This window comes from Ambystoma mexicanum, chromosome 3p, assembly GCF_040938575.1.
Source record: "Ambystoma mexicanum isolate Mex_15411 chromosome 3p, UKY_AmexF1_1, whole genome shotgun sequence".
Classification (NCBI taxonomy): domain Eukaryota; kingdom Metazoa; phylum Chordata; class Amphibia; order Caudata; family Ambystomatidae; genus Ambystoma; species Ambystoma mexicanum.
In genome coordinates this window covers 1,130,192,276-1,130,205,096 of record NC_090925.1, presented here as the reverse complement: position 1 = coordinate 1,130,205,096, position 12,821 = coordinate 1,130,192,276, and positions in this window count along the sequence as shown.

Here is a 12,821-nt window from a genome sequence, read left to right as displayed (position 1 = left end):
GCACTGTCCCACAATTCTGTCTTTTTACAAGAGGTACAGGGATAGACACATTTTGTTTGTTTTTATCCTTTTCGTACAGCAAATAGTTCTAGAAAGGAACAGGAAGATGTCTGTTGCTGTACAGATGCTTTATATACTAGAGTTCAGCAGTTAATTTTCCTAGGCTATCCTTACCTCGGACTAGACTATTGGCACCTAAAGTTTCCTAAAATCCTCGACTCCTAAAATCCTCATATCATCTATCAATAAGTCACCAAACTGCTAGGTGGGAGGGTAATAACAAGAAATGTGTGGCCTTGTCTTAGATTTACTGTTCTTACCTGGAGTTAATGACTCTGGGTACAAGAAAGATCAATTTGAGAGAGCAATGAATTTTGACAGAGGGGGTTGTACAGATTTTATAGAAGCTGTAGCTTGGAAGATGTCTAAGCATACTGTGTCTAGTGAAGAATGGAAGTATGGTTTGGGGAATATGCGAGTCAATGCATTGCTGCACATGCCCTTAAAACTAGGTCACCTTATTAGACTGAGGGCCAGATTTACAAAAAAATAATTTCAATGGGACTTTCCTGTGTTAAAACATTCTTGCAAATCAGGCCCTTAGTCCTTTGATGAGAAAGGTTAATCTTCATCTCTTATAATAGTCACATGTTCAGCCTAGCTACACTGTGTTGTACCCATCAAAGGCTTTCGAAAAAGCCCTCATGGAGTGAATCCAAAAATTCCTAAAATCTCAGCACCCACTGAATCACTTCACTGTTGACTACCCCCAGAGAATGAGCCCTGGAAATGGTGCTGGCCTAGCGGCGCATCATGTACAGTGAATTGTACAATGAACAACATTGTGTATAGGCGCATTATAAAATACCAGAAATGCACCAAAATGTTCGATCCCCCCTTACACCACATGTATATTTGGGGGATATGGGATATAATAGTATAGGGGTGCGCAGGGGTCTACCCCCGCATATATAGGTGGTGTGAAGGGGGTTGGGAATTTTTTTTTTAAGTCGCCATTTTCGGCCGTCGGAATTCTGGGGGTCGTTGTAATCACACAGATCCTAAATACCCAATCTATAAATCAATAAAAAGGATCTTGGTACCCTTGGCTAACACCCTATTCCACTACCTGGACCAGCTTATTGTAAAGAGGACAGGACAGGCCTCGTGCGCATACTCCTTTCTGGAACATCATCAGTGTTTTAACCCACCTGTTATTCTTTCCACCCACTCCTACTGGCCTGGCACCTGCAGTGCCGCAGACCTCTTTCTATGTCTCATCCTTTTCTAATATGTATGTTAATCCATTGATTGCTCTAAATGCACATTTCTTCTTTCAGCCGTTTCAGCATGTGAATGATTCACAAATTCCGATTAGTTTGGCAGTAATAATCAGTGCACGGCCAGTCAACGGAAAGTCTTTATTAAAGAAGTCAGGAAATAAATGCCCCTCGACTTTTTAAAAAATAACTCCAGTAACATTGAAGTGATTATAGTTGCAAACTACATTCCCTGCGGTCTTCAACTAGAGCAAAGCCCCCCTGTCAGAGCGTCACTACTGTAATTAGACACATTTGGGCTTCATTAAAAAAAGATTAAATTGCAGACTGGAGAGCGCCTTTAATCTGCTCGTGTGTTCGTTATGTAGGTCATGCCTAGAGGCCTGATTCTTTGGGATGCATGGGTGCTTTCTGCATGATGCTGGTGTACAATCTACCATGGCCTTATTTTATTTAGGACAGCACATTTTAAGAATTGTATATTCAGGTGTTCTTACCGTTTTGTTGATGTTTTTCTTGAAGGGTAGTGTCATGTGGGAAAAGTTTATTAATTGTTGGGGTTTTCATTAAAGGTTGGGGTTCACGGTAGTTAGAGTCGGTTGCTACTGTTCGATGCATTTTAGAGTGTTAAGTGAAGTTATTGTATTTACAGTGGCATTTCATGCTACTTGCTAAGGTTGTCGTATCATAAAAGTGTATGTTCCCTGGTGCCAGAAAATTCATGTGTGACTACTTATCTACTCGGGTGGGATCTCTGTGTAGAACTTGGTCGGAGCTTGTGTTCATTGCCAACTGTTTGCTTGCAATAAGTGCATGCGAGTGTGTGTGTGCGCCTGTAGTGTGTTGTCTGCTGTTATCAGGCATGTTGTATTAGGTGGTGAATGTGAGGGCAGGTTACACTTCTGATTCCTTGTTGGTTGGTGGGTGATACTCTTATTCTCTGTGAGTAATATAGGATATTGCTGTTGGCTGCAAGATGGCAAGGGATTCTCAGTATGGTGTCGGTATCTGTCTGCATGACTTCGTGCCCTGTGTGCCTGACCATGCTGTGTTCAGGTTTTGGCTATCAGGTGACACTAGCCACCTATAAAGCCAACACTATTGACATAAAGTGTAGAAGGCATGCGAGGAGGGACACATAGCCTGCAGATGTTGTTTGGCTATTTGTTGTCCCAGTCAATCTTGAAGTCCATGCTGAGGCTTTTGTGACCCCCCATCTGTGCCCCTCTTTGCCCAAACCACACCACACCCAATGCAGATTTTTTTACATGTTGCCAATCAGTTGCGACATGCTTATCAGCAAGCCTATGATATGCAGCTGTTTGACACTAGCGGAAATAGGAAACTAAAATATGACTTCACAAGGGTGAATAGTTAACTCCCCTTTTTGAGGTCCCTGCACATAACCGCACATACCTGATAGCAGGCACTGACACGCAAAGTTCTGTTCATTTGTTCAGGGACTTTCCTTAGCCTCTTTCCTTCGTTTAGTGGAGCTGGGTTGTTTGGGCCTTGTTTCTAAACTGATAGAAGTTATTTTGTAAGTAACACATGTGTGGACTGTGTAGATTATACATACACACACACACACTCTCTCTCTCTCTCTCTCTCTCTATCTCTCTCTCTCTCTCTCTCTCTCTCTCTCTCTCTCTCTCTCTCTCTCTCTCTCGAGGAATCTGAGGGCGTCCTCACTTCTTTTTCCCCAGTATCCTCTTCTCGGGTGTCACTTTTGGATACCGAACTTGGGGGTGGATATGCGGGGAGGATCACTTGAGTGAAGGAGACTTGGGGAGTGGGGAGAGGGCGTCCTTAGGTGAGACATGGTATTCCTCATTTCTCTTTCGCTATGGACCCTCCATCCCTCAAGTATCCTCTTCTCGGCTGTCACTTTTGGATACCGAACTTGGGGGTGGATATGCGGGGAGGATCACTTGAGTGAAGGAGACTTGGGGAGTGGGGAGAGGGCGTCCTTAGGTGAGACATGGTATTCCTCATTTCTCTTTCGCTATGAACCCTCCATCCCTCAAGCCTTCATAGGCTTTTCTCTGCCCTTTCACTGTGGTTCCCCTAAAGTAAAGTATTCCCCAAATTGCATCAATATGGGGCTGGGATGAGGAAGAGGATAACTAGACCAACACATCCTCATTCTGTGAAAGCGAACAACTATCAGCCCCAACTATGTACTGAGACGAGGAGGAGGACAACAAGGGCAATGCAGGGCTACCGCTTTGCTGGTGAGCGGTCTAGTTCTTTTCGTAGTGAAAATGGAAGTAGGAGCTTTAAAAACTGGAAGCCCCGAACAAATGGTGTCAGCTGCTGGAGCACAGTCAGCTGTATGCAGGGAGACCTCGCTGATGTGGCATCGTGGCTGGAGGAGAGCTGGAGACCTGTGAAGCCGTGCAGAGTGCATGCGGCGGGAAGCTGTGGCACATGAAGCTGGAGGCCGCTGGCAAGCCATAAGAAGGAGGCCGGCAGGATGGAGAGAATCAGTCGTATGTATCCTGCTTTGCAGTGGAAACACTTATGGGTGTGCGCGAGCCACAAGTAGACCGCCGGGAGAAGACGCAAGTGACCGCATGACAAAACAGGAACCTGTGGCAGCGGAAGACCTTGCAAGGAGCCGTAAAACAGATCGGTGAGTGAAACCAGAAAGGAGGAACACCAGGCTGGCAAGCAGTGATAGAAATGAAATGAAAGCAAGGCATTTTGAATGCCGAACGCAAGTTAAAGCATGTGACAAGTATTTTGAATACAGAATGAAATGAAAGAAAGACATTTTGAATACCGAACGCACGTTCAAGCAGATGACAAGTATTTTGAATACTGAATGAAATGAAAGCAAGGCATTTTGAATACTCAAAGAAATGAAAACAAGTTAAAGCAGATGAGAAGTATTTTGAATATCGAATGAAATGAAAGCAAGTTGGAAAGAGTGGCATATTGAAAGGAGTGAATGAAAGGTTGTGAACTTCACTAAATGTAAAGTTTTGAACAGCATTGAAATAATGAACTGCATTAATTGAAGCAAGTGCTAGCAAAGCCAAGAGAGCACAGAGTTGAATGTAGGATATGAGAAATCCAATGCTGGTCACAGCCAAGAAAGTGCTAAGAACGGTATACTGTAAGGAATGAAGCATTGGCAAGAGGCAAGGAAACATAAGAAGGTGTAACAAGCTCAAGGTGGTTAAACCAACCACATTACAGTGTCAGGAGAGTGTGACACATGTGACTGAAGCAAACCCCAATGCTGAGGAGAAGCAGTGGACTGGTGCCCAAGCAAGGAGAAGCCGTCAAGGAAGGGTATTGGTTGCATGACCTGTAATGGGTGGACCATGTGGTCTGACAACTGCGCCAATACCGGATGCCCCTGAATTGAAAACCATTGAAACCACCTATAAAGAAGCTCGTGTTATGCAAAAACCTTATTGTGATATTGAAGTCAAGCGCTGTTTTGAAAGCTGCAAGATTTGAACTCTTGTGGAAAGAAAAAGCCTGTGTTGTTTTTGTTTTGAAAGCTGGAAGATTTGAACTCTTCAGGAAAATAAAACCTGCCTGTGCTGTTTTTGTTTGAAAGCTGGAGTATTTGAACTCTTGGTGAGGGGAACCCCCATATTTGATTAACTACTTTGAACTCTTGGGGAAGGGAACCCCTGTATTTGATTAGCTACTTTGAACTTGGGGAAGGGAAGCTAATTACAAGGTAAGAGCTAGAAGAAGCTCTGACCTTTATTTTGAACACTATTCCTTTTGTTGCTGACATCCCTACACATTGTATGCAGTTACTTGTGAGGGCAAGTATAGATCTGGACACATGGACTTCCTGATGTAGACTATCTTTAATTTCCTCACACGCAGTGTACTGCCCTTCCACACATCCTCTGTCCCATGTACACACACTGCACCCACCCACAAATACTGCCGCCACTCACACACTTCCCCCCTCTCTCTCTCTCTCTCTCTCTCTCTCTCTCACACACACACACACACACACACAATTCACACTGTCACCACACACACTGGCAGATAATGCCACTGCAAACAACGCCCCCCCTCACACACACACACACACACACTACTCCCCAGACACACTACCTGCCTCCCACATACACAACCCCTCCCCCAAACATGCAACCCCCACACATGCTGTACCCCCACACACACAAACTGCCCACCATACACACACTATGACCACCCCACACTTTCTGCACACAAACTGCCCATGCTCACTCCCCCACACACACAGCCCCACATGCACAGTATCCCCTTTAAAACACAAGTACACAAACGCAATGCCGTCCATACACTGACCCTTTCCACACCCACACTTTGCCAACACACACTGCCCCTTCACTCTCATTCCACACATGTCTGACCCACCCACACTGCCTCACAGACTTACTCCACTCATATTTCTTCCCACAAACACGGAGTGCCTCATACTCCCCCCACATACATTGTCCACACACTGTAAATTGCCTCATGCACATACTCCTTTACACACACATTACCCCCACACATACTACCACACACACACACTTCCCTCCACACGCTGCCTCCAAATATGCTACCCCTACTCTTTCCTTAACACACACACAGTACCTACAGAAACAGTGCAAACACACACACACACTTCGCCCTACAGACTCTTCTTGCCCCACGCACACACACACTTCTCTCCCCTCACACACTGCCTTTAAAATACTGACCCCATATGCAGCCTCACCACATTGCCCGACCAAACTGCCTCAACACACATTGCCCTGCCGACACACATTTTACCCCCACACACACAAACATCATACCCACACATTCACAGTCTCCCCTCAAGCACACACAACCCCTCACACACTGCCCCCACAGTGGGGTTAGGGTTGGGTTTGGGGTTAGTGTTAGGTTTTGGATTGGGGTTAGGTTTAGGTTTTGGGTTGTGGTTAGGGCTAGGGTTGGGTTCAGGGTTGGCGTTTGTTTTTGAGTTGTGATTAGAGTTATGTTTTGGGTTGTGTGTTAGGGTTAGGATTTGGGTTTTGGGTTGGTGTTAAGGTTAGGGCTAGGCTAAGGATTAGCATTAGGGTTGAGTTTAGGGCTGAAGTTAGGGCTAGCATTCAGCTGATGTTAGGGTTGGAATTAGGTTTTGGCTTGGGGTTAGGATAGGGTTAGGGTTGTGCTAGGGTTAAGGTTAGGTGTCACGCTCACCTGGTCTCTACGGGGGCGTAGCTCATAGTCGTATGAACGATATCTGTACTGGCGCAGTTTTGATGGTATGTTGGCGTCCTCTCCCTTTTAACCTCCCCAGGTGGCGTTAGCCTGCAATGGCGAAACAAGATGTTAGCTATGAGTGGGTTGGATTGGTCCCACTGCTTGCCACCACCTGAGGCCCGACTCCTCTCCTCCTCACCTTTGAGTTTGATGAGGCTGGCTCTCGTCCTGCTTAACCTTCAGCAGGGGCGCGATAGGCACAGTCTTTTTCTGGGCGCAGTTACCTCACTGTTCCAGAGTGCTGTTACTGTACGTTCCGAAATGTTGGGATTATTGGGTGAGTATCTACCTCAATAGCAGCTTGGAATAGATGCTGAAAGTCTTATTGTCCCAATGTGTAAACGTATTTGTTTTCTCTTGCAGATGCAGTTTTGGTACAGAAATCAAGTAGAAGGTTCGACTCTCCCAGGATGCTAAATAGTTGCCTCCAGGTGAGTATAACGCGGATGAAAGGCGCTGAGTGACTGGAATAAATGTTTGTTCAGTACTGAGCGCGACTAACCTGCTGTTCTTTTCCTGTTCCCTTTTGCAAGCGCGGCGCGATCCCTAGATGAAGAATGGAAGAACTGCTCCAATGAAACCAGGAGGTATGCGGAATCCCGGGTGAGTATCGGTACCTGCGTGGACGTCCTTTCAACAGGGGCGGCGATCAGGAAACCAACTGGAGATGCGACCGATGGACCAGATTGCAGGTAAGTGTTTGGTCGCTGAAGTAACATCTGTTCTTCTCTTTTTCTATTTCCAGGCTCTGATGGATGGAAGCACTGACGGGCGTGGCTGTAGAAGCTTGAGGACAGAGCAGACACGGTGAGCGTTACGCTGCAGGAGTGCAGAATAACGCGAAGAGTGTTCTGCATGCAGGGTGTGGCTTATATAGCCTTGTAAGTAGTCCAGGCAAAGTAGTCCCTTTGCCACACCCTGTCTTCCAAAGAAAAATAGTCCCTCTGCCCCTCCCTGGATTATACCAAGGCTCAGCCTCACTAGGCAGGTTAAATAGTTCCATGAGTTCTGCCCATTTCATGAGCCTGGTGCCAAGAGCGCCAGGACTGAGTCCATGAGGCTCTGGGGTGCTTCCTTGGGGCCTGACAACCTCTTCTGGGTGGTGGGGACTGGGATGGGCCCAACAGCTCCAGGGATTTCAGAGCTCTCACCATGACAGCAGGGCTATGTTCGGGGTTAGGTTTAGGATTGTGGTTGGGGTTGAGCTTAGGGTTGGGTTTTTGGGTTTGTTTTAGGGTTAGGTTTGTGCTCATGGTTAGGGTTTGCATTTAGGGTTAGGCTTTGGTTTGCTTTTGGGTTGAGGGATAGGGTTAGAGCAAGACATTGCAAGATTTGCCCAGGTCAGTAATCCAATAGAGGGAAGAGAGGGAGCATGAAAAGGACAGCTGGAATCAGGAAGTGGTACGTAGTTCAGGTGAGGTTATAGACGGATGAAGTGGCTGACTGAGACACTAGCAGGAGTAAGATAAGGATGGAACAGCAGCATTTGGAGGAAATTTCAGAAGAAGGTGAGGTATTGGTTATTACTACATTGTGAATGTTTGTGGAAGAGTAACATGTGTTATTGAAGTATGGTGTGTGGAGAGTGTGTGGGTGATGTAATTGTGTGTGAGGGAAAGAAGTGTGTCTGAGTAGGATGTGGGGTGGAGTGGCAGTAGTGTGGAGGATAGGTTAGTGTGAATGAGGGTATAGTAGTGTGGTAGACGGGGTAGTTGTGTGGAGGAGGTACAAGTATTGTGAAGGAGGGAATATCGTGTAATGAGGGTGTAGTAGTGTCATGGAAAAGACTATAACATCAATTTGTGGAGGTGAGGCCTAGAAGGAATGAGGGTGAGACATCAGAGGGACAGAGGAGGAGAGGGAAGAGAGTGGAGTGGGTGAAGTTGAAGGAGGAGAGCAATTAGAAGTAAGTTGAGTGAAAAGGGAAGATGAGCATAATAGAATGAAGACAGAATCAGGCAGATTGTTTGGTAGGCACAATCCCCTACCCAAAGCAGAAGACGACAACAAAAGCAGAGCCCTCTTTAAAGCAGTCAAGCACTGCGTCAACCCGCTACCCGACCCTGCCATACCCCACCGAAAATTCCACCGCCATCAACACCTTCTCCATCAACAGAATTAGCAAGATTCCCCAACACATAGACACCATCTCTGCATCCACAGACTGCCTCACATCACTACTCACGAAATCTCCACACCCTGGACAACATTCAAGACACTCTCTACAGAGGACCTGGCTGAAACCTTGGCTGCCTTCAAAGCTCCAACGTATACAAATGACATCCTCCCAGCATCCATTCTCAAGACCCTCCCCACATGCGCCCAGATGCCTAAGGGCCTGGTGTGGCATATAAATGAATAAACAATACAACCACAATACAATACACAGAAGCTCTCCTTCCCTACCTGGAGATCATCAACAGCTCCCTAACTCAATGAACCTTCCCATCGACGCTAAAGACAGGACAAATCCTCAGTCTACTAAACCCACTCTGGATCCTGACAACCTACGTAACTATAGCCCCATCACCCATCTTCCTTTCCTAGGTAAAATAATCCAGAAATCGGCAGCCGTACAACTGCAGCAACACATCGACACCAATAATCTCCTCCAAACCTACTAATATGGGTTCATACCTAGATGCAGAACGGAGATGGCAACTATACAGGTGGTTGACGACTCCCTCAACATCCTTGACAAAGGCCACCCCTACCTCCTGGTTCTATTCTACCTCTCGGCCGCCTTTGACACAGTAGACTACCAGGTTCTCATGGACACCCTACATTGGTGCTTAGGAATCAGCGACCTTGTCCTGCGCTGGTGCAAATCCTACCTCGCAAACCGTCAGAAGTTTGTTCAGATGGACTCCTCTAGATCACTAGTGCTACCTGTCACCTGAGTCCCAAAGTGTTCCATCCTCTCCCAGTGATCTTCAGTCTGTACATGGAGCTGCTCTGAGCCCTCGTAGCCACACACAAGATCCACACCCACCAATACATCGATAACACACAGCTATACCTCAAGATCGACTCCATCAAGGACATCCACAGGCTCAAAACCTGGCTCTTGCTGATCCAGTCTTGGATGTCCAGTGCATACTTGAAGCTCAACCGCTGCAAGAACAAATTTCTACTCCTCACTAACAACATTGAACACCCAGACATAAAGACCTGGCTATCAATCATGAACCCTGAGGGCTTTACACCCGAGCTCACCTCCTGCGCCAAGTCCCTCAGGTTCCACATCAACGAACACCTCTCCTTCAAGACACACATAGCTAAGAAAACTCAGACAATTTGGTATCAATGCTCCCTTCAAGCACTGGTCCTATCCCACCCTAGAAGGCCTCCCAATGTCCTCCCTTGTGCCCCTGAGAAGTGTCCAATGTGGCTGCATGCCTCATCATGGGTCTGTGCAGATATGACCACATCACCCCGGCCCTCATTGACCTTCACTGGCTCCGACTGCATGCAAAAATCACCTTAAAGTCTTGCTGCATCATCTATAAGGCAGTCGCCCTTAAGTCACCCAGATACCTCGCAGAAAAACTCAGCATCTCCGGGGGACAGCGCACCACCAGATGCCAGGACACATGCAGACTTCAAATCCGCCACTGCAAAAAGGAAAGGACCAGAAATCAAGCCTTCTCTGCCTACGCCACAAGACTATGGAATCTCCTCCCCATCAGCATCCAACTCACCACCACGCTCCTATAATTCATAAAAGAACTGTCTCTCCTCAACACCTAGGCCATCGCATCACGTTGCCGCTATGCCACTTGACTCGCTTGACACCATTCGCCCTTCTCCTCCCTGCCTCCATGGACAACTGTACCCCTCCTCTGTGCCCCTCTTTATCCTACCCCCGCTGTATATCTGTTCTGTTGTTACTTCTGAAAAGCACTCCGTTAGGCATCTGTAATGTTGTATACTTCTGTAAAGTGCTCGGTTGTGTCTCTTTATTGGTGTATACATCTGTAAAGCTCTACGTTGCACCTCAAAGCTAGGTCCGCGCTCAATAAATACCATAATAATTATTATAATCGGTAGCACACAAGATCAGTGCCATTGGATGTGGGAGAGTAAATGCTGATTACGAGACTGCAAGTGGGAAAGGTAGGCACACACATCAAAAAGTCACCCTTAAGGGTAGTCGGTGTCAAAGGAACTATGGTAACAGCAGAAAACCAGGTCTGCATTTTTAAAGGAACAAATCTAATTTCAAGAAATACCAGGATTAACTGAGTTAGGTCACTGTCAGCATTAGGTCATAGGTGATTGGTCAGGCATAGTAGCTCAGGCAGAGGTACCACTTCCAGATCTCGATAGAGTACAACTACCCTTCAGACTAGTAATAATAGTACTAGGGCTATTTATTTATTTATTTATTTATTTATTTATTTACTTGTTTATAATTAAAGGTCCGTTTGATTTTTACAAGAAGTTGTTTCACATAAAAGACACAGTAATAAAAGTAGGGAAGAGGTAACAAAAACAAAACCAGAATTGGAGAGCAAATGATATTTGCAGTAAAGAAAAACAAAAGTCATTGTTTGCCACAACACAGAAGAGTCGAACTGCGTTAAGACATACTGGCTCGATTTGCAGTTTCTGTTGGTAATCTAAGTGCAGCTTCCAGGATCTTTACTGCTGCCGTGACCATTTTGTTTTTTCACCTGAAACCAGGCGGCACCACCATGTGTCTTCCTCTTGAAGCGATGCGTCATACATCAAGGCTAGCAGGTAAGCCACCTGCAAAAACGCGGTTTTAGGACAGTTCAAGAGTAAATGTCTTAAAGTTTCTACCGTTTCAGTCTCAGAACATAGTCTACAGGATCTTGATTACGATTTAGTTCGGATGGCTATGATTTCTTGAGTTAACATTTGGTTGAGTCTTATTTTCATAAATGATTTCTGCAGTCTTTTGTTGGGGAATTGTATGCAATAATTCAGAGGTCGATTTAACTTGTTTGTTGTAGGGGGTAAATGAGCAAGTAGTTAATTGCTATTGTTGTCTCGCCGGTTTGGATCCAGTCTTCTTGGGCTATTTTTGTCTTTATTCTGTTCGAATTTAAGATGAGGTCCTCAGGCATTGCAGCGACCTTGGTTAAGTTCTGTCTGGATCAATTTGTAAATCGGAAGAGTATCTGGTAGTAATAGTACTAGTTATACTAGTTATTCTACAACACCTGTAGTATTAGTAGTGGCAGCACTGCTAACAGTAGCATCAGTAGTACCACTACCATCAGCAACATTACTACTGCTAGCAGTAGTATTAGATGTTCTACTACCACTACCAGTACCTCTACTACTACTAAGACCAGTAGCAATAGTTCTCCAACATTGGATCATTCTTAGATTCACATGCTGTTTGAATGTTCCCTGTCATCAGTCTGGGAATCCTCTGTAATATTAGCAACTTACCTTTACATTTTAAACTGCTTGTCACTTTAGTGCTCTATTACGATCCTTTTTGGGTCATATTGCCCACAACTAATTAGACAGGTTCCCTTAGCGCCACCCCATGAGGTCATCTTCAGATCTTTACCACACGTTATGTGTTGGGAGTCATTGAGAAATATCCCTTCAGATATTCAAGGATTTTAGTCAATTTTTGCTTTGTTTTATCGAAAAATCCTTCATTGTTTGGGGCCACATTATTTTTTGCCAGCTGGTGTGAACACACGGCACATTCTGTTGCCTCCAGAGTTGCTGTTCTGCTTCCATTCGTTTGAGTCTGGGATAATCATGACACACACGAGGAAGAAAAGCCTGTTCAAGGCCTGCTCGACTTGTCACCTCAACAATGTGTACATCGAGGATCTTCATGAGGAATGCCTCTATTGTCTGTACCCAGACCATAACCTGAACAACTGCACCATCTGCCAGTCGTTCTCATCCAAGACCCACAAAGATCGCCACAGGAGGTTGGTGGCGTGGTTGGACGACGGCGCTGGGGCCTCTGATTCGGCCTCTGTCGCAGTTATGCTTCTGCCAGACACAGCAGACCTCTTGAGCGCACTCCCTCATCAGAGGTCGAGGTCCCATGAAGAATCTTCCTGGGAGGAAGTGGCAGAAAATGTACATGGGTCACATGCTCTTTTTGCTCCTTCGTCGACGGCCTTGTTTATGTCTTCCTCCACACCGACGGTCACCTCAGTAACTATTACAGCGATGAGAACGCCTTCTTCATTATCAAAGCACTCCACTTCACAGAAGCGCTGCTCGACCGCAAATACGGCTCCTCCACCTACACCATCCCTGTTGACAAACCAGTTTATGGCC